General features: G+C 38.3%; 1 long non-coding RNA gene across 1 annotated transcript; it reads right to left on the bottom strand.

Annotated features, from left to right (window-relative positions):
• Positions 1-17,774: 17,774 nt before the first annotated feature.
• On the bottom strand, positions 17,775-19,475 carry LOC139587375 (uncharacterized). The gene is made up of 4 exons (XR_011678379.1): positions 19,335-19,475; positions 19,114-19,160; positions 18,895-18,948; positions 17,775-17,834 (listed from the first exon to the last, which is right to left on the bottom strand). It is a non-coding gene; the product is annotated as an uncharacterized lncRNA (long non-coding RNA).
• Positions 19,476-19,510: the final 35 nt, after the last annotated feature.

Here is a 19,510-nt window from a genome sequence, read left to right as displayed (position 1 = left end):
CTGACATGACTGAGAAACTATTGTCCAATGCCAATAATTTAATTCTAGTCAAAGTAAGAAAGCTGTCTTGTCTAATGTATTGAATTATTCTGTTCTCTTCTGCCCTTCAGTGAAAATGAAGAAGATGTATAATTATGAGAGCCACCTCTCTGGACTTTCCAAGCTTCCACATTATCTATGCCTCTATCCTGCAGCCATTTGGAGAAGCACCGGGAGCAAATGAGTTATGAGTCATGGGAAGAAAAAAAAAGTCATGTCACAAATATTGAAATTAAATGCAAAGGGAAATGACAAGTACTGGAAATATAAGTTGCCTAACAAACGACAGATAGTAAAATAACACAAGTGCTGGAAATGGCAAATAATCCAAGAAGACAAATGCTGGGAAGAAAACACAATAAAGTAAGAGAACGAAAACAAATGTAGAACTAATGGCATCATTGATCCTAAGGATTCTTGAAAGGGTAAGACAAAAACACTAAAACAAGCAAAGCTTTAGGGAAGATGTTAAATTAAGGCACAGTACAAAATAAGAGAACAAAAGATTCACCTAGAAGCTCGATCAGAAGCATCAGATTTGTCACTGATGAGCTCTTTATCCTTTTTTTTCTCTGTTGTTGTTGTGATGATGGTGGTGGTGATGTATCTTCAATATACTCTATTTCCTGGCATATGAAAGTACACTCTGATACTTTTTCCAGGACTGTGGAATTTTTTTAAGATCTTTGGCCATTGTTTTAATGTGGTCATTCAGATTTTGATTTACACCTTGATTAGTCTTAATGACTTACAGAAAGTGCACTTGCTAAGCAAAGCAGAAGCTCATTTATTGATTCTGAAGGAAAAAGAAAGAAGAGACCAAGAAAATAAAGATGGAAGGCCACAGTCTCAGCTGAGATGCATGAGTGTAGTTAGATGTGCATCTGATTTATATTACTTAGGAATAGTAATATAATACAGAACCTCACCTTGAGGTTCTGTCACTGGGAGAGAAGTTCTGAGGGTGAGATCTGCTAACAGAGCAAGGTCTAGGGAGGAAATAGATTTGTAATTAAGAGCACTATTTACTTTGCCTAACCTAAGGCAGCTTCATCAGGCATCTGTTCTGAGTCCCACTTGACTGGACACTCTCTATTTGCTGACTTTAGATGGAACCAAGGGAAGATACAGCAAAACTGAAAAGGGTTGGACAGCTACACCAACACATTAATGGAAATCCTTACTAGTGTGAAAATAATACGTGAACATGAAATATTGGAGAACTTAAGGAAAAGGTAGAAGGTTGACTTACATCACCACAAAGATAAAACAGTAAAATTCTCATCAAGACAAACACTAAAATTATCATAGTTAAATAAGTAAGAAAACTACAAGTAAGAAGACTACAATGATAATTCAACTTCCTACTATTTATTGGTTTTTTGCTTGATTTTCATTAATATAATTTCTTCCTGAGTCAATACATCACCAAAAGAAGTTTGTAAGTTGCATTTCCATGATCATGGACTCTAATATAATGACGGCATCAGGTATAATAGATCAAGAGATTACTGATTTCAGCCCTATCCAGGTTGCCTTATTCACATGATTTTTCCCCCCCCAAAAAAAAAAAAAAAAAACGTGATTTTTTTCCCCACAAAACCAATAATGAAACATGAACTTCGTTGAAGATGGTGACTTCCAAGAGTAAGAATTTATAAGTTTGCATAAGGAATGAGTCATATAAAATTAATGCCCAGCCGCAGGATTCTTGAACACATAAAATTTTTTGTCATCTGCTGAGATTGCACAGCCAGATTAATGTATGTGGGACTACTTGCTTACACTCTGAGTTGTATGATTTGTTAATAAATATATGAACAAACATGGCCATGTGAAATTCTTACAATTTTCCTGCAGCACAAGCCTTTGAAAATATATCCAGAAAAAAAAAAAAAAAAGGCAATATTTAAAATGACTGTAGAACTACATTTGAGAACTTGCTTTAGTGTAATAGGAATTTTGTATAATTATACTGATTATTTATTTCAAGGAAAAACTTTGAAGGGGGTAAGAGAACTATTAATATTTTAAACTCATAGAGAAGGTTACTACAATATTTCAGACCACTACAAATACTCTTACATGGTAATAAAGCCAAAAATTACAAGCCTCTCTGTATTTCCTTGTGGTTAAATTCATATGCAGAATTAATTCTAACTAAACCGAAGGTGGCATGTCAAGATCAAAACATTTGTATTTTAGTCTTCCACCATTTAGTGCTGGAAAGAACAAATTACCAAGTTCATAGTACCATGTCTCTTATCCAAAGATCTTGATGTGCTTCATAAACTTTAATTAAGCTTCACAGCATGACTACCAGTCAGGCAGAAATCCCATCATTTTCAGAAAAAGCATGGCAAGGCCTTCACTCCTTGCTCTGTTGCTCTGACTACATACTGCATTTTCTCTGCCATGATGTATTGTGGAAAAATATATAATAGCAAAGCAAAAGGCCCCAACATGCCCAACATCTATTAGCTTAATTTTTTTGCTTTAATTTCTTACTTTTTTGATAATACCTTTCACAGACTTGTATTTTTAACTTTATTATTCAATTTGTGGATGTATATCTAAACTGATTTTTTAAGTTAGAAGGAGTTATAATTTAGGTTGCATTTTCCTCTAGAATCATCTGTAGCAAATACATGTGAGAAAAGCACAGAGAGTGTACACAGATTTTTAAATTAATTGCTAGAGCAGTTGTACTTCTCAGAGCACAAATCCTTTTTTGCCTACATTTGCATGCATGTAAAGCAATATAACCAAATTTTCTTTTACAATACTGGAACCCCTCAATAAAAGAGCACCATATAATTAAGTAATCCTTTTCCTTCTTCAGAGTGTCCCTAAATGCTTCTTTTTAATACAATGCTATAATGAAGCCACCAAAGTGAGAGGGATATATTCACTAGCTTTTTGCTAATTGCTCTTGCAATTTTAGTGGTCTTGTGATACTTCTGATCAAACATGTGTTCATCTGCGTACAAGCATTTGAACTGAAGTTTGATATAAATAAGAAAAACACATTTATGAAATGCTGGATTTAAACCAAAGTGCAAATACCTTGAAAGAGACACTAAATTATGAAAGCATATGTGATCAGCTTTCCTAGGTATCCATGGTTCAGAGCAACAATTAAAAAATATGTCTGACATGTAGCATGTGCAGCTGAGTCAACAAAATATAAATCAGAAGAAATATTGTGCAGTGTGAAAACTTTGCAATAAATTGTAATATTTGATGAGTTAATGAAAAATTCCACAGGACTGTTCTTAAAGCATGGAGATGTGAGTAAAAATACAAAGCCCATGGAAAAAATAATTTGTGATAAAGAGGTCAAAGTATTTCACAAAAATATTGAGAGACTGAGTATTGTCCCAATTTATTTGAAGTACAGATGATGTTAGCATTTAAAATTGAACAAGGCAATGTTTTCTTTAAAGCCAAAACAAAATAGGAGTTGGTAGCATGAAGAAGATTCTGTTTTAGTAGACCAGGTTTCCCAAAAGGACAGTTTAAGCAGTGCTGTAGTTCCAATTAGCCCAGGATCACTTCATGGGCTCTCCTAGTGGCAAATGGTCAGGTTCATGTGCAGGAGATGACTGTATCTGTGACCCTCCACGGTGTTATCCAGTGACGAGGCAAAGGCAGAAAAAGTTCACTTTCTAATGTTTTTATGGCAGCACATGTATTTCAATATTGATTAAAATGTTATCTGTAAGAATTTTTAGCTTACATGTACTTATTGCAGTATCTTCTGAGAAGGAATACGTATGCAGATCTGTGTCTGTATGCTTTGCTTAGAGTTTTTTTTCTGTTATGAACACTAACAACTTGAAGCTGTAATTGCTAAATTTTATTTTAATAAAAGATGTTATCTATAAAGCTAGGTATACCAGTTTTAATCAATCACAAAAAATTTTCTGGCAGGATGTATTTAACCTTAATCTCATTACAATGCAGCAGTATCTATGAAGTATAAAACGAGTGAATCTATATCACTCAACAAAAGAGTGAATCTATATTTTTAATCGCACTACCTACAAAGTTTACTTTATAATGGAGCTCACGGCTGTCTCAAAACCCTCTCGATTGCCTTTCTCCGTCCTGCGGGTACCTGCACTGCCGAGGCGTCACTCTGGGCTCCGCAGCGTCGCGGACGGACAGCGCTCGCTCAGCCCGAGCGCGGCTGGGAGACGCTGCCGGCCGGGACGGTCCCTGCGCAGGGACGGCGGCGGGGCCGGGGGCGCCCAGCGCTGCCTCCCGCTGCAGCAGCCGCACCTGCCAGGCCGGGAACGTGCCCGTGCTGGCTGCTGGCAGGCTCGGCACCGGCATATCGAGTGCTGGCTCCGCTGCTCTGCTGACGGATCGGGACGCGCTGGCAGGCGGCAGCGGGGCCGTGCAGAGCGGGGCCTGCACCCGGCACAGCGCTCTGCCCAAGCCGCCGGCCTTTCCCTGCAGCCAAAGCGGCAATCAGACAAGTGCCACACCGCCCTTCCTGTGACACCTGCCTCCATGTTACTGGGGGAGGGAAAAAAAAAGGTCTTCCCCAGTCTTTCAGTTCTTTAGTTTTATTACATGAACGTTTTCTGCCTTCAGGTATCTTGGGTTACATGACACACTTTCACACTTTGCCAAAGCATTATTTTATATATGGGCCGTTCACTTAAGAGTTGGATTTGACGGTCCTTGGGGGTCCTTTCTAACTCATGTTCTGTGATATATGAGTATCATAGTACTGTGATCATGAGTATAATGAGTTTTTATTTTAAAATGCTTTTGCATGCAAACAGAAAGATTGCTTTCCATAGCTTCTGAACTGAAAAATTTATATCTCCAGATTCTACACATATGCTATATACCAGTTTAGCCTCTGTACAGATTTATTTGACCCTCTTAAGACCATTTGATTGCTGAAGAGATAATAGGAAATCATTAATAGTTTTAAAATCTGTAAATTTTAAAAATACTTAAGAACATGCTGTCATGGCAATAACTGCTTGTTATAGCAGCTCCTAAAAATACTCCTGAATTTATTATACAATTAGCATAGACATGATTCCCAAAAGAACCATTTCATAGAGTACTTTTGAGGGCCTAGTGCCAGGGCATTAATGTTTTTGGTGCTATAAAATCACTGGAAGAGAGTCTCTGTTACAGATAGAGACATTTCCTTTGCAGTGAAGGAAAGTCTAACTGATTCTCATGATCAAACCTTTCATGGTTTCTTGGAAAATCTGCTACCTAATAAAATTATATATTAAGGGAAGTTGCCCCGCACTGTAATTTTTTATCAAAAATAGTAAACTTTCATCTATTTCTATTAACAATGTCTTTAAAAACAGGTCAGACGTGGTTTCCAAAACAGTTGATCCATAATTTAAACTCACAATAGCACTAACTTACAATATTCAAGGAATTCTGCTGCTTTATTGACATACAGGATAAAGAAAAAAATTGAGATCTCGTTTAAAAATTGGCTCCAAAGGAGTATTCTGATGTTCGCCTGGAGGAGTATGGCATAATTTAAATGTGATTTTTATGTGCAGAGCTAGAGTTTCAAAGCAAGGAATATAACTCCTCACTAAATCATCATGAGTGCTTCACTTGTAAAAAGCTGCTTGCCTGAGCATTCTGTCAGTAGCTTAGTTATGTCCTTCTGCCTGACAGATGTGGAATAGTGTGTAACAATACTGATGCAGCATAAGCTTACTCAGCACTTTGCTGATGGCAAAGTGCATTAATGGTGGAGTTGTCACAAAGTATCCTGAGACAGACTGGAAACCATAGCTCAGATTAATGCCAGATACATCCATCCTACATTCTTACATTGTTAAATGGAAGCAGCATTTCAGGCAACCATTGAAATGTCTCACAAGATTTAACTGGAGAAATGAGTTATTTTTTCATACTTCAGACAAATTTCAAACAATATTTTTTTTATTCATCAATCAAGGACATTAGCAATCATAATTGCTAATCAACTGCTTCCAGAACAGCAGGGAACAACACAATCCCCTTTTTTATAGAGTTGCTGCCACAGCAAAGCCACTGCTGTATTTCATTGGAAATACAATACAGGGCCCTGGAAAATGTGTCTTTGGAAGCCAGGCTACAGATCTTCCAGATACTGCTAAGACATTAGGAATCAACAGTACTAGCCGGTTGTCAGTGGGCTATTTTAAAATTTAGCAAGCCCTTCTACATTAACAATTAGGAAGAGAACCCAGTCTCCAAAAATTCAAGTATTTTATTATTTTGCATATAAGTACAAGTTATAACTATAAAGAAAGAGATCTCCCTGCTTTTCAGTGCTGTGACATGCCTACATATCCAAGCCTTTCTATGGGCAAACTGTGCTGGCATTTGCTGTCACAGGCACTTGAACTAAATGATCCTTCTAAGTCATTTCCAACTGAATATTCTAAAGCTTTAAAGACTTTTTAGAAGGAACACAAGGCTTTCAATGAGTACTCAAATAACAGACATTTCAGACCCTCAAGGAGTCAACAGAAAGAAAAGCAAAACTCACTTCCTGCTCCTTGGAAAATCAGAACACTATAGTCCTAAAAACAAAGACAAACCTTCTGGAAAGAGCACACAAACACTGAGAAACACCAACACACAGAGACATTGTGAGTACACCCAGCTAGAATGGCATTCCAGAGCAACATTACCTGACCTCCTCTGGGCCAAGGGGCTTCATCAATGCTCTGAAACACCTGTCAGTGACAAATCTACAACTCATGTCTCTTGAGTAATGCCCAAGTTCATGCAACATATCCTTTTCCTGCTCCTCCAGATGTTTTATTGTTTCTGTCTGCTGTCAAGGCTCAGGTGGTGGTGCTGCAGGCAGCACTTCCAATGGATGCCAAGCTTAAATAAATCAGAATATTTTACCCAATTGATGCAATGAAAGCACATGAAAAGTCTAATGCAAGCACATGAAAAATGACTGACAGAAAATTACCAGCAAGCCAAATATTGTATTAGCTGTCAACTTATGGTGGTGAAGTTTTATTTGTAGAATGCCCTCACCTGCACTGTTTTTTGATGCAGGAGATTCAGCAGCTTCCTTCATTAATTAAGTCCCCCCAAAAAAATCTTCTTTCAGCACAGGTAGGCCACAGGATTTTGGAAACTTCTTTGTGATCTTTATTCAACAATGCTTTTATCAAAATCAAGAAGAGAAAACATATTTCAGATATAAGGCTATGCAATTCTTAAATTTTTTAATATTTTTTTCCAAAAGAACAAGTCCCTCAATTAAACTGAGTGCTCATCTGGAAAAGACAAGCTATGAAAAGTTATCTTCTTGGCCTTAAAAGGTTAGATTTTCATAGTATGGCAAAATAAAATACCTTCTTTAAGAAACACTTCCTAGAGTTTAAACTCTGTGAGAATATAAGATAAACCAATGACAAAGATGAGAAATTCACTACCCCCAAGGCTGCTTATTTCTGTTTTGCTGTCCTTTAACTTGAATCTTTATGTCTGCTACAGAGGCAACAGGAACACTTCAGCAAGGAAGTACTGGTTTTTTTGTAAGGTGTTTTGGGTTTTTTAAATTTTATTTTCAATAATTTAAATGAGATGTCTCAAGTTATGTACTTCCAAATTGCACTCTGTTTTTCCATCTTTACTAACAAAAGGTATGGAGGGAATTTCAAACCTTATTTTTAAAGCATTTATTAACAGTATTAAAACTTCTGTTACTGATAAAAAATAGTCAGAGCAGTACATTCATAGTTTGAACACCTGCCTTAAACGCACACTTGCAGATGTCTAGAAAGTTCAGCATTTTTTCTTAATAAAAATTTTTTAAGGAATACAATTAAAGATTTATTTCCAAGATATCCTTCAAGATGTGTTTCATCAAACTGCCACAGAACTTAGTACCTTTCCCTTGGTGGTTATCCTTGTTTTGCAAGACTATGTGGCTTCCAAGCTGTTCTGTCACTGATCAAGACAGAAAACATACATAAAAATATCCCCTCTTCAGGATAGAGCTTCTTTGGCAAAGGCAGCACAAACTCTCTCATAAAAGCTTTGGCACCAAGGGGAAGGGAAGGACAGAGCAATTTCAATACAGATAAATAAGGTTCCCAGGGGCTCAAGCTATGCTAAGAGTGAATCATATGTGTCAACACGTGTCTGGTCTTCAAGACTTCATGCATTTTCTGTAGAAGCCATAAAAGAAATACCTGACTCAGAGAAATGTATGAAGGTCTGAAATTTCTTCACTCTTTGTAAAGTTCTTCAGGGATTTAGACAGTCATACCTAAATGGCTCAGTCTTTCTGGCACTTCCTCCCCAGGCTGAAATTCATGAGTACACTGAAATAGACTTCTCTTTAATCTCTTTCTTGCCCTCTTAAACCCCCTGTACTGACCTGAAGTTAAGAAACCCAGAATTTGATCAACTAATGCAAAAGCTGATCAGCATTTACTTTGATTTTTCTTTCAAATGCAAATTAGGTAATATACTAGGAGAGAAATAATATCTGAGAGATTATTTTAAAATATTTTTCATATCTTTTAACTCTAATACAATCATTAATAGAAATTTATGGCAAATAATTACCAAAGATGATAATAATTTTATCCAGTTGCTCTACCAAAAAGTCATGTGTTCTTCTCTAGCAATACAAAATGTACATGAATACTTAAAAATGCATCAAATAAACATCTCTATAAAAAATTAAAAGACCGAAAGATCTCTTGGAATGTGCTTGTGTACAAAGAATAGTCACTAAAAATATACTGAAATGTAAAAGCTTCTACCAATAGATTTGTAATACAGATGGCACCTTAAATTAGCCTGTGTATATTTTAAAGGGATTCTATGAAAAATAAGAAATGTAGATCACAACATTTTTTATACTTAAGTTCTACAAGTACTTGAGGAACACACAGAAGAAAAATCTGTCCTCGAGTGTGTTTAATAAAGCTGATTATTTAAACAGCAGTTTGCCAAGATGTGTCAAGCTGCTCATCTGAAATGCCACATTCACATCCTCGCGAATATCAAAACACAGCTGAAGTCTTTTCAAGTACGGATTTGAATGGCAACAGTGCCATCGAGTGGCCATTGTTGTTAAACGCTGCTGTGTATTGGCACGAAACCCCTGCTGCGGTGGCAATGCCAATGTGCGGACAATGCGAGGGGCACACGGTGCTCGACAGCTGGCACTGCTTGCACAGCAGCCACAGATTCATTACAGATTCATTACAGATTCATTACAGATTCATTACACATTGATTGTCAGCGTGCAGCTTCAGCTCACAGTTTGCTCTGTCGGGCAGCAGGAGAGGGAGATCATTGTCAGTTATTCAATGAACCACTCGTGGTTTTGGTGCTCACTAAATCATGTTCCTAATATGTTGATTCTTTCTTCACTCCCTTCCCAGTGCCCATTGCCACAGTGAGACAGGATTTATGCTAAAAATTCTAAATCCTTTTTACTTCTCTATTTTTTCATTAGTGTGTTTCATTTCTACATTTAAAAATGCTGCTCACACATGAAGGCTTAGCTGTGTAGCCTAAGGCTAAGGTGTGTAGCCTTAGGTGTGAGGGCAGACACCTTCCATCAGGGACAAACTTCAGATATCACTGGAACTCTTCACAGGTATGAGTGCAAACATGGCTCTCATTCAGAGCACATACTCTGCTCAAACACACTTCCATATCATGCCCTGCATCTGCAGGCTGTGCCTTCAATAGGAAGCTTTCATCATTATCTAGAGCTATACTGAGGGAACATGCTAAGAGTCCAATGCAAAGACTTTGATCTTCAGATTTCAAGGAGGGAGTGATCTGCATGACATGTAACAGCTTCTGCATATGGGGTGAGATTTTGGAGGAACTGAAGAATAATTCAGAAAAGGAAACCGTTTTTACCATTGTAATAATAGCCCATAGGGATAAGCAACCCCCTTCTCAAATTCATATGGTATGCAAAAACACCCTGTTGCATTTGCTTGTTGTTTTCTTGTTCTGATGTTCCCAAGTCATTATTGCCTGATATGCTACATTGGAAATAAATTATTTCTACAGCATTTCTGTAAGAAAACTAATTGAGAGTACTAAAGTAATGGATATTTACAATGGGGTTTAAGCAGATGAAACACATAGCAGATTTTGGTGAGTACACAGGAGGCTGAAGTATGAAAAGACTTTCTGCAGCTGACAGGATTCCAGCACAGACCCACAGCAGTGCCCTTCCTGGAGCTCCTCAGTGCACTGACAGAGATAAACAGCACAGGAGGCAAGGGAGATGTCTCTCAAGCTCCCAAAGAATGTACAAAGATGTAAAATGATGGCAGCTGGGCCCAAAACATAGTCTGTATTTATAAACATTTGGAGGAGCAGAGGAGGCCCATGGAATGGGAGAATAATAAGTATCTGTTAAGGGACCCAGGATAATAATGAGAATGAATAAATCTGTACATTGAGTATAAAGATAATTTAAATAATGTAGCATAAGCTGTGTTGCTAAGAAGAGATTTCAGTAATGAGATTTAAATACAAAAGGACAAAGTATGTATAATTATATTGAATTATGTGGGACATAAGCATGATGCAAATGGTATGAAATAAGGCATGGAGATTGTGTTGAGTGTGGCTGGGATGGAGTCAACCTTCACACAGCAGTTCTCAGTGCTGTGCTTTTTACCTGTAGCTAGAAAGGTGTCAGTGTACACACGAGTGTTTTGGCTACTCCTGAGCACTGCTCCCACAGCATCAAGGCTGTCTCTCCAACATCCCCCCAGACCCTTAAAGACCAGTAGGCTGGGGGTGGGCAAGAGGCTGGGAGAGGACAAAGACAGGACAGCTGACTCAAGCTGACCAAGGAGATCTTCCATACCAAATAACATTGTACTCAGCAATAAAACTAAGAGAAAGAAGAAGAAAGAGGGGCATTTGCCATTTAGGTATTTATTTTCCAGAGAATCCACTACACATACCAAAGCCCTATTTCCCAGACATTGGCTGGATATCACCTGCTCATGAGAAGTAGAGAATAGATCTTTGTGTTTCCTTTTGCTTCCTTGTGCAGCCTTTCCTTTTTCTTTATTAAACTGCCTTCATCTCAGCACATGAGTTCTTCTTCATTCTACAATCCTCCCCTGGGCCCTGCTGAGGAGTGATAGAGCAGCTGGATGGGCACCTGGAGAGAATAAAGGTCATCCCATCACTACTTTATACAGCGCAAAATCAGCTCCTCCCAGCAAGCCCATCCCTGTGAGAGCATTACACAAAAGAACTTCTGAAAGGTCACAGACCAATTACAGCCCAATTTATTCTTCTGTATGTGTCTCTCTAGGTCTCCTGGCCATTTCCATCAATAAAGCAATTAATCATCTGTATTATTTATCTAACACCAAAACAGACTGCTGCAAAGGAAACCAAAAGCTTAGAAGCAGGCATCTACTCTACAACAGAATAAAAAGAAAATCTCAATTTGTACTCCAAAATGTACAATGACCATGGTTTTCAAAAAAGTATGAGACACTTAGATATCAGAAAAGGCTGATAATTCTTTTTAAATGTCAGGTAGACATAGCACATAAAAAGCAGACTTTTAGAAGTGCAACGTATGATGATGTACATTCATAAGCACAGAAATTTTTAGTGAGTTTAACATCTTACATAAGCCAACCTAAAGCTATTATCTCCTTCCTGTCAGTCCAAGTTGATGGTCTTACTAAAAAGAATTGGACAGTTGAAAAATAAATGAATAATCAGGACACTGGAAGATTTTTTTTAAATATCAGATGCATAAAACTCATCTTACCTGTCCTCCTCCTTGTTTTTCTCTCCCTCTTTCCCATCTATCCCTTGTACTCTTCAATTATCTTTGATCAATTTAGACACTATTTAAGGAAACAGAATATGTCTTTTGGGTTGTTTGTGTTATTTGAAGTAAAAATATTTCTAACCCAAGCTTAGGCCTTTGAATCCTAAAGAAATAATGAATAAAAAAAAAAATATCGAGTATTTTCCTACAAGTACTTTAAACCCTTCTAGCCTTACAGAAATAGGTTAGACTAAATTTTCCAATCTCAACTTGTCTCAGAATTTCTCATTTACCTGAAACGTAGATGAGATTAATTTCCCATTTGGACACTCACTCAAGGTGCAACAGGAAAACAAACTTCTTAATTGTTTTAAAACTACAGTGTTTTCCAATTTGAAAATCTAACTCTTTTTTTAGGTAGTGAAAATCTTCTATAATCATAACAACTTGATAGATTTTCCAGAATCAATTTCTCATGACAACAGCTCCTGAAAAGTCAGTACTGACTAAATCACAGTTGTTTCCTTGCCCATGCTTCTATGCTAGAGATGAAAAGGATTCACATCCTGCATATTTCCTCTTTTATTTTGCACATATGTACAGCACAACTACTACAACAGAAATGCCTTCAGCTTGAAGGTCATGTTCTAAACTAATTTGTATTTGATACTCTTAAAAGGTACTCTATAAAACTCTTGAAAACTTGGCTTCAGTAAATTTACTGAGATATGAATCTATACTAGAATTTTTCACTTAGTGAAAATATTTACACAGAAATGTATTTCCAGTTTGCCAAATCATACACAATTTTTCTTTTTCCTAGAAGACCACAAGGTGGCATGTGAAACATACAGTAATACTGACAACATACTTGAAAAGAATACAGTAGAAAAGTGGCATGCAGTTCTACCAGATGACCACAACATGAATACGCAGTTTTAAGAACCAGTCTAAGTCTTTTGCAGGAGTTTGCCTTTTTCCAAGCTCTTTGCATTGGAAAAGGAATAAGATGTGCAAGCCTCTTATTAACAAGAAGGGATTATTCTTTTTAATATAAAAGTATATCAAGGCATTCTAAGAGACAGTGGGCCTTGTTACCCACAGAATGATCAGAGTGAACTCCAGCAAATTTCTTCAGGGATTTCCATTTAGCCAGAAGAACGAGATGACCATCATGCATGCAGCTGTGGTGTACTAAAGCTTCATTATAGTGAAAAATTAATTAGGAGGTTTTCTTAAGCATAAAACTGTATTTTGTAATGGAAAAATATGGAATCTGGTACTGTTTTGCTATACCATGGAAGTTCTGAGCCTGTTCACACTGATGTCTGAGTACAATGAAAAGTTTTTCACTTATCTCACATACTTCTAAATTCAGCAGATTCAGGAGATGCCATTGGGATGCCTAAAGGACACCAAAGATCTAACAGCATTAGGAGTGATTGTTGGGATATCTTCTTCTCATGTGCTTTACCCAAGATGATAATATTACATTTTTGCCATTTCCAGCAAAAACTGAATCATGTTGATGTGTCCAGTTTTCTGAACTGCACTCCAGAGAAACACCTTCATTCCTCAGATCACTTCAAATGCGCTCCAAACCGAATCTTTCTGCTCCAGCCCAACTACAATCTCAGCCCTTCTGGGTTATTTTACCCTGTACAAAGGTGAGCTGGGGTAACCCCAAGCCAGTTCACTCTTTACAGGCATTTCCTATATTGACCAAGTGTCAGTGTGTTCATGGAAGACAGCCACAGAAAAGTTCCTTCTGCTCCACTCTTGTAAACACTTGTGAAAGGGTCATGTTAATGACCTATAGGCATTCAGACAAATTGAAACTGTAGGAGTGTTGCACCTGTGTAAACAGAGCCCTCACTTAATACAGGTTTTGCATATATATTGCTCAAGAAAATATTCCACCTTCATTTCTGTTTTGGTTTTTTGGTCTGGTTTGGTTTGGGTTTTTTTGGGCCTTTTTTTTTTTTAGACTATTTTCTAGAATTTACCCCACCACAAACTGTTACATTTGTGACGAAAATATGCCTTACGTTATTCTCAGATGACACATGCTAATTGTTTATACAAGCAGGAAGAAAAGGCCATGTGTTTATGCCTGAAAAAATGATTAACACGTTGATTCATTCTGGCTTACTATAAATTCCTCGAAGCGTAAGCACTGTTGCTAAAAGTCAGAGACTTTCAACATAATACTTATCAGGAAATACCTGCTCCTAAATGAATGAGAAGTAATTGCACTTACTAAAAAAATTACTGAGGTTTAACTATTAGAATCAAAAAATCTAGGCAAAATTTTTCCTTGGAAGGTTTTCAAACCTGGAGCTGGAAATCTGGGCTATTTTTCCTGTTATGAATGCAATGCTGTATGCTACTAAGTATGCTAAGTTCTTACAAGTCTTAACTCCTCATTTCATTACAGATAGGCTGCACCTTAATTTGATTTCAAAACACATAGATGTTGTCAAATAAACATGCCAATTTTCCCCTTATTTAACTGCCAACACAAACCACAAAAAAAGTAAACGTAAAAGTATAACATTTCTAACTCCCACATTTCCCACCTGGTTCTGTGCATCCACTTGATTATCTAGACCTTGCCTTGCATTCTTGTAGTTAAGTAATGAATGTTGTTCTCCTTTATGACTCTGTCATGAATGACAGCTTGACAGCTATTTGGAAAGAATTGTAGCTATTCAAGCTAGAGGACAGAGCTCCAACACATTATGCATTTCTGGGAACTGAAATTACAGACCTAGCAGATTTGTTACACTCCAGGAGGTGCCCTGAATCATGGAATCATAGAATGGTTTGGGTTGGAAGAGACCTTAAAGATCATCTAGTTCCAACTCCCCTGCCATAGGCAGGGACACCTCCACTAGATCAGCTCACTCAGACTCCATCCAACGTGGACTTGAACACTTTCAGGGACAAAGCATCCACAACTTCTCTGGGCAACCTGTTCCAGTGCCTCACCATCCTCACAGTAAAGAATTTTTTCTGATATCTAATCTAAGCCTACTCTCTTTCCATTTGATTCTATTGCTCCTATAACAACATGCTCTTGTAAAAAGTCCTTCTCCATTTTTCTTGTACAGTCCTTTCAGGTACTGGAAGGCAGAAAATAGCAAAAAGACTTCTCTTTTCCAGGCTAAACAAACCAAATTCCCTCACCTTTCCTTGTGTGAGAGGTGGTCCATCCCTCTGATCATCTTGCTGGCCTCCCCTGGGCTCACTCCAACAGGTTCATGTCTTTCCTGTGCTGGGGATCCCAGAGAACTCCAGGTGGGTCTCAGCAGAGTAGAGCTGAGGGGCAGAATCCCCTCTCCTGACCTGTTGGCATTGCATCAATCTGCTGCACTTGCATATTAGTTTAAATTTTGAAAGAGAAAATAAAAGGGAAGAAAAACTTGCTCTAATTCACTGCTGAAAGAAATTTTTTCAGCTTTCTCTCAGCTGAACTAATTTTATGGGAAACACCAAGAACAGCAGCATTTTAGGCTGAAAACCAAAATAAAGGTTAAAACCTAGGAGCAGGGGGAAGGGGGAAGCTGAAATATTAGAGGAAATACCCAGCATAAAAAATGCACATAGACTAATCCTGAATGCAGCAGACCACTGAACCTAATACTACCTGTGCTTGTAAAATTGGAGGTGTCAGGGAATACTCCTAGGCCTGGCACTCATCTTCCAACAGGAGATAATTCTGTAAGAATTCTATTAGAATAATCCTTTTTGGGTCATGAGAAATACTGCTCTCCCAGTAATCTCTGTGGTTCAGGATCTAGAGCTAGGAACCACTTTTAACAGGCATTTCTGATGCAGGTTCTGTTTCAGATGGATGACAGTCATCCCATGCTAGTCATCCTTGTTGCTAAAAAATGGATTCAGCACCTAGGATGGACCTGGGCTTCACCTGGCCCCAGAGAATCCACATGCTAAGAAAGGTACAGAAGAGTAGCACAGTGTTATTGTGTCTAAGGAGAATCTTTCAAAATCACCCCCTCTTTTCCTTCCTCCTCTGCCAAACTTTTGCCTCTGCATTACTTCCACACAGAAAACTCCACTGGGTTTAGGCAAAGCCAGGGGCTTGGAAGAGGACCACCTTCATAAAGTTGCTCAGGTCCCACAAGCAAGTGGAGAAAAGAGGAAGCTCAGTGAAAATAGCAAATAAGCATTGAAATGTTTCAGGTGTGGGGTGGCTTTGTTAAACTGCTAGGGCTGAAAAGAAATGTCATTTACGTTCAAAAGAGCAGTAGAGTTTATCCTGGTGTTACACTCATGATGTGTCATCACCACATGGGCACCAACAGTAGCACAACATTGAAATAAAAATCCAGGTGACTCAGAAGCATCAAACTCCAAGCACTCCCTCCCTCTCTCCCTCCTTCCCTCAAACTGCCAGAAAAGCTCTCAGCAGCTCTGCTCCTCAGTTCAGTCAGCTGGCTAGTGTCAACATGTTGTAATACCTGGATACAAGTACTTTCATGCAGCTCTCTTAATATAAAATTGTGTCAACAAACATCTAAAACCATAGGTAACAACTTCCAAAAGAGCTCAGATGCTCAGGAACAGCCCACCTAGAGTGAGGCACATGCTAACAAGGAAGGGTTGGTTGAGGCTGGCAGGAGAATACACAGAGGATTTCAAGGGCTGTTGGTTTCCATGGTTGTAGCACTCATTACCAATAGATCTGAGCAAGTATATCATTACATTGCCAGTGTGACAGCAGGCAAAACAGGATCTCAGCCAGAATCTAAGCACCTGATGCATTTCAGAAAAAAATACTTGCTTCAGTAAGACCAAACACAATTGAAGAGATTACTACCAAAGTCCTTCATTCCTGCAATGTGGATAGTGCAAAATATTCTGGCAAAATATTCCTTTTAAAAAGGCTATTATAACCAAATGTCCCTTATATTTTTTATGTAAAAGCTTGAAAAAATCCACAAAATAAGAAGCAGGGACAAAGGCATTGTGATTACTGAATGAAAACTCATTTTCTAAAATATTTTATGCAGCTCCAAAGACACAACTAAGAATCAGAGACTATCAAGTGCTCAGGGAAAAAAGTGCCATATCCCCAAATTTTTCAGAATCTTTAGTAGGTAACAGGGTCTGTCATGTTTAAGTCCAACAGCAAAATCACAGTAAAGTTGTTTGAGATATAAAATCATCATCATGCAACCATAGCTTCTTTCAATCTGAACATCTTGTCTTGACAACAAAGAGATTCCTGCCATTGTGGAAATATAGTCAATCTGGTGAACTGCAAAAAAACCACAACTAGATTTGGTCCTTAATATCCATAAAAATGAAGGCACTAAAATTTTTTGGTGGAGGCACAAGACTGAAAGAAACCAAAAAAAGGAAGTCTTTATACTAGTAAAGACATGCAGGTAGTGTGAATTTTTAAAAACATACACATGACCATAAAAGGGTGCATGTATATCTATGTATAAGACGCCTGGTTTTCAGGTGGAGATGCACAGGGAGAGATATGTATTTTATACCCTTTTCTCAACCATCAATGTGAATACCTGTTTACAGTAGAAATGTAAAAGCTCTTTCCAGACTATGCTGCCTACAGGGAAGAATGTCAAAAAGCAAATACCACCTCAGTGTGGAAAATGTGTTTAATTTCAGTTGTTATTTTACTTGATCTTTTACAGAGATACAAGGAATGGAAAGTGTTTTACCAGTCAGCATCATGATGTACTGATCACACAGTAGCTAGCTGCCCTCCTAGATTTCACAAGCTGAAGGAAGACTAAGCCCACCATCATAGCTTTCACATTTTCAGAACCATTTTTTTCCAGTTTAAATTCAAGTAAATTACAGTCACAACAACACTAATCAAACCACTATGAATACCACACACAGAAAAAGTATCCTCTTTGCTGTAGACTTTGCTTACCTCATTATCAGTGGGGACCTTCAGGAAATTTCCATGTGAATTGACGAGTCAGATCCAACTCTTAAAAATGAAAAGGATTATGTGGGGAAACTCACCAGTTAAAATTTTCAAGGAAGTAAACCACAGGCAGCTATTTATCTGCCACATGCTATAAATACTGTTTCTATCATTTAGAAACAGTATTTAACCAAAACTTCAGTTTTATCAAAAGTTTAATCTACCTTAAGACCTCAGCCTCGCCCTCAAGCTGCCAATAGGGTTGGAGTTAGGGTTTGGTGTGTCACAAGGATGGCAGCTCCAGGAAAACTGTACCTGGGGTAGGCATAACAAGAGGAGCATGGCACTGCTACAACAGTGCTGCCTCCACATCCACTTTTAGAATTACAATAGTTTTCCTGGGGTTTAAGTCAGTGTACTTAACACTATAAATATACATTAAATCAACACAGCACACACTAACCAGCTGCACAAATAAATCTTCAGTATAGTGACATTTTAATGGCAAAGACTGTAAGTATGTATTTACACAGTGGTTTTATAATGCAAGCTCATGGTAATTGTCCTTTGCATATCACTTTCTTTTGGAAACAAAATCTTCCTTATACACCAAATTTAAAATTGTATGACTAATGGTACTATCAACATGATTAATACAGAGAGGGATATGCATGAACAGATACCCAAAACTTGCATATTGTAAACATTGCCTCAAGATTACAGTTTTGGGAAAACACCTACTGTGTCTAAAGGACACAGACTAACTGAAAACTGAGAGTAAAGTAAATAAAAACTGAAAGTAGAGTAAGTTACTGGTTGCTTTACATGGTTGCTCATACGTTCATAATGCTGAAGCATTTGAAGGATATAAATCATCGAAAATACAAGACAGTTAGAAAAGTTATAAAGCCAAAGTGCTAGGATCTAGATAGAGCTGAAGAGTTGTTGCCATGTCTTAAAATGAATGCTGTGAAATATTGAACGTATTGTAACTTGAAAACTTAGGTCTTTTCCCTCATTCTCTGGTCCATATCCATGAGTGGGACAAAAGAGAGGTGAAAAGCCACAGGGGCTTAGCCCACGATCTGCACACATGGAAAGGCCAGTGAGTTGCTCTATTTACCTTTATTTCATCCTGTGGAACTGTCACTCCTTGTGGAAAGCTACAGATCTCTACCTTTAAGTTAAATTACTCTGTTAGTCTGTGAGAACTTGGTTTGGTGATCGGGCTTTATTTAGAAAAGCTTCCTGCGCAACCTTCACATAAAGCTCTCATAAATACATCCGAGCATCAGCACAGGCAGCTCGCAATGAGCACGGGCAAGGATGAACTTGCACTTACTGGAAATTTCGAAATTATCTTTTTGAAATGCCGCTATCCTGAAAGATCTTCCTAGGACAAGAGCAGAGGAGATAAGCGACTGCATGAAACAAAGCTTTTCTCACTTCGCTTGAGCAATGAGTATACACCGGATGGGGCTCTGAGCAACCTGGTCTAGTGGAAGGTGTGTCCTGTCCTGGCAGAGGAGTTGGGACTAGATGATCTTTAAGGTCCCTTCCAACCCTCCTCATTCTATGATTCTATGCAGTGGGCTATTCGCCGCGGCGATCTGCGCTCGGCTCTGGCATCCTGCATCACTTCTCGAGCGCAGAACTCGCCGGTGCCCTTAGCGGGATGCCTCCTCCTGTCCAGCGCAGGGGACGCTCCTTCGGACGGGACGGCCGAGGGCCGCGGCCCG

This window comes from Agelaius tricolor, unplaced genomic scaffold, assembly GCF_023055355.1.
Source record: "Agelaius tricolor isolate 1412-34295 unplaced genomic scaffold, bAgeTri1.0.p SCAF_2, whole genome shotgun sequence".
Classification (NCBI taxonomy): domain Eukaryota; kingdom Metazoa; phylum Chordata; class Aves; order Passeriformes; family Icteridae; genus Agelaius; species Agelaius tricolor.
The sequence above is the reverse complement of the archived record's forward strand: the minus strand, read 5'-3'. Positions and strand labels throughout refer to the sequence as shown.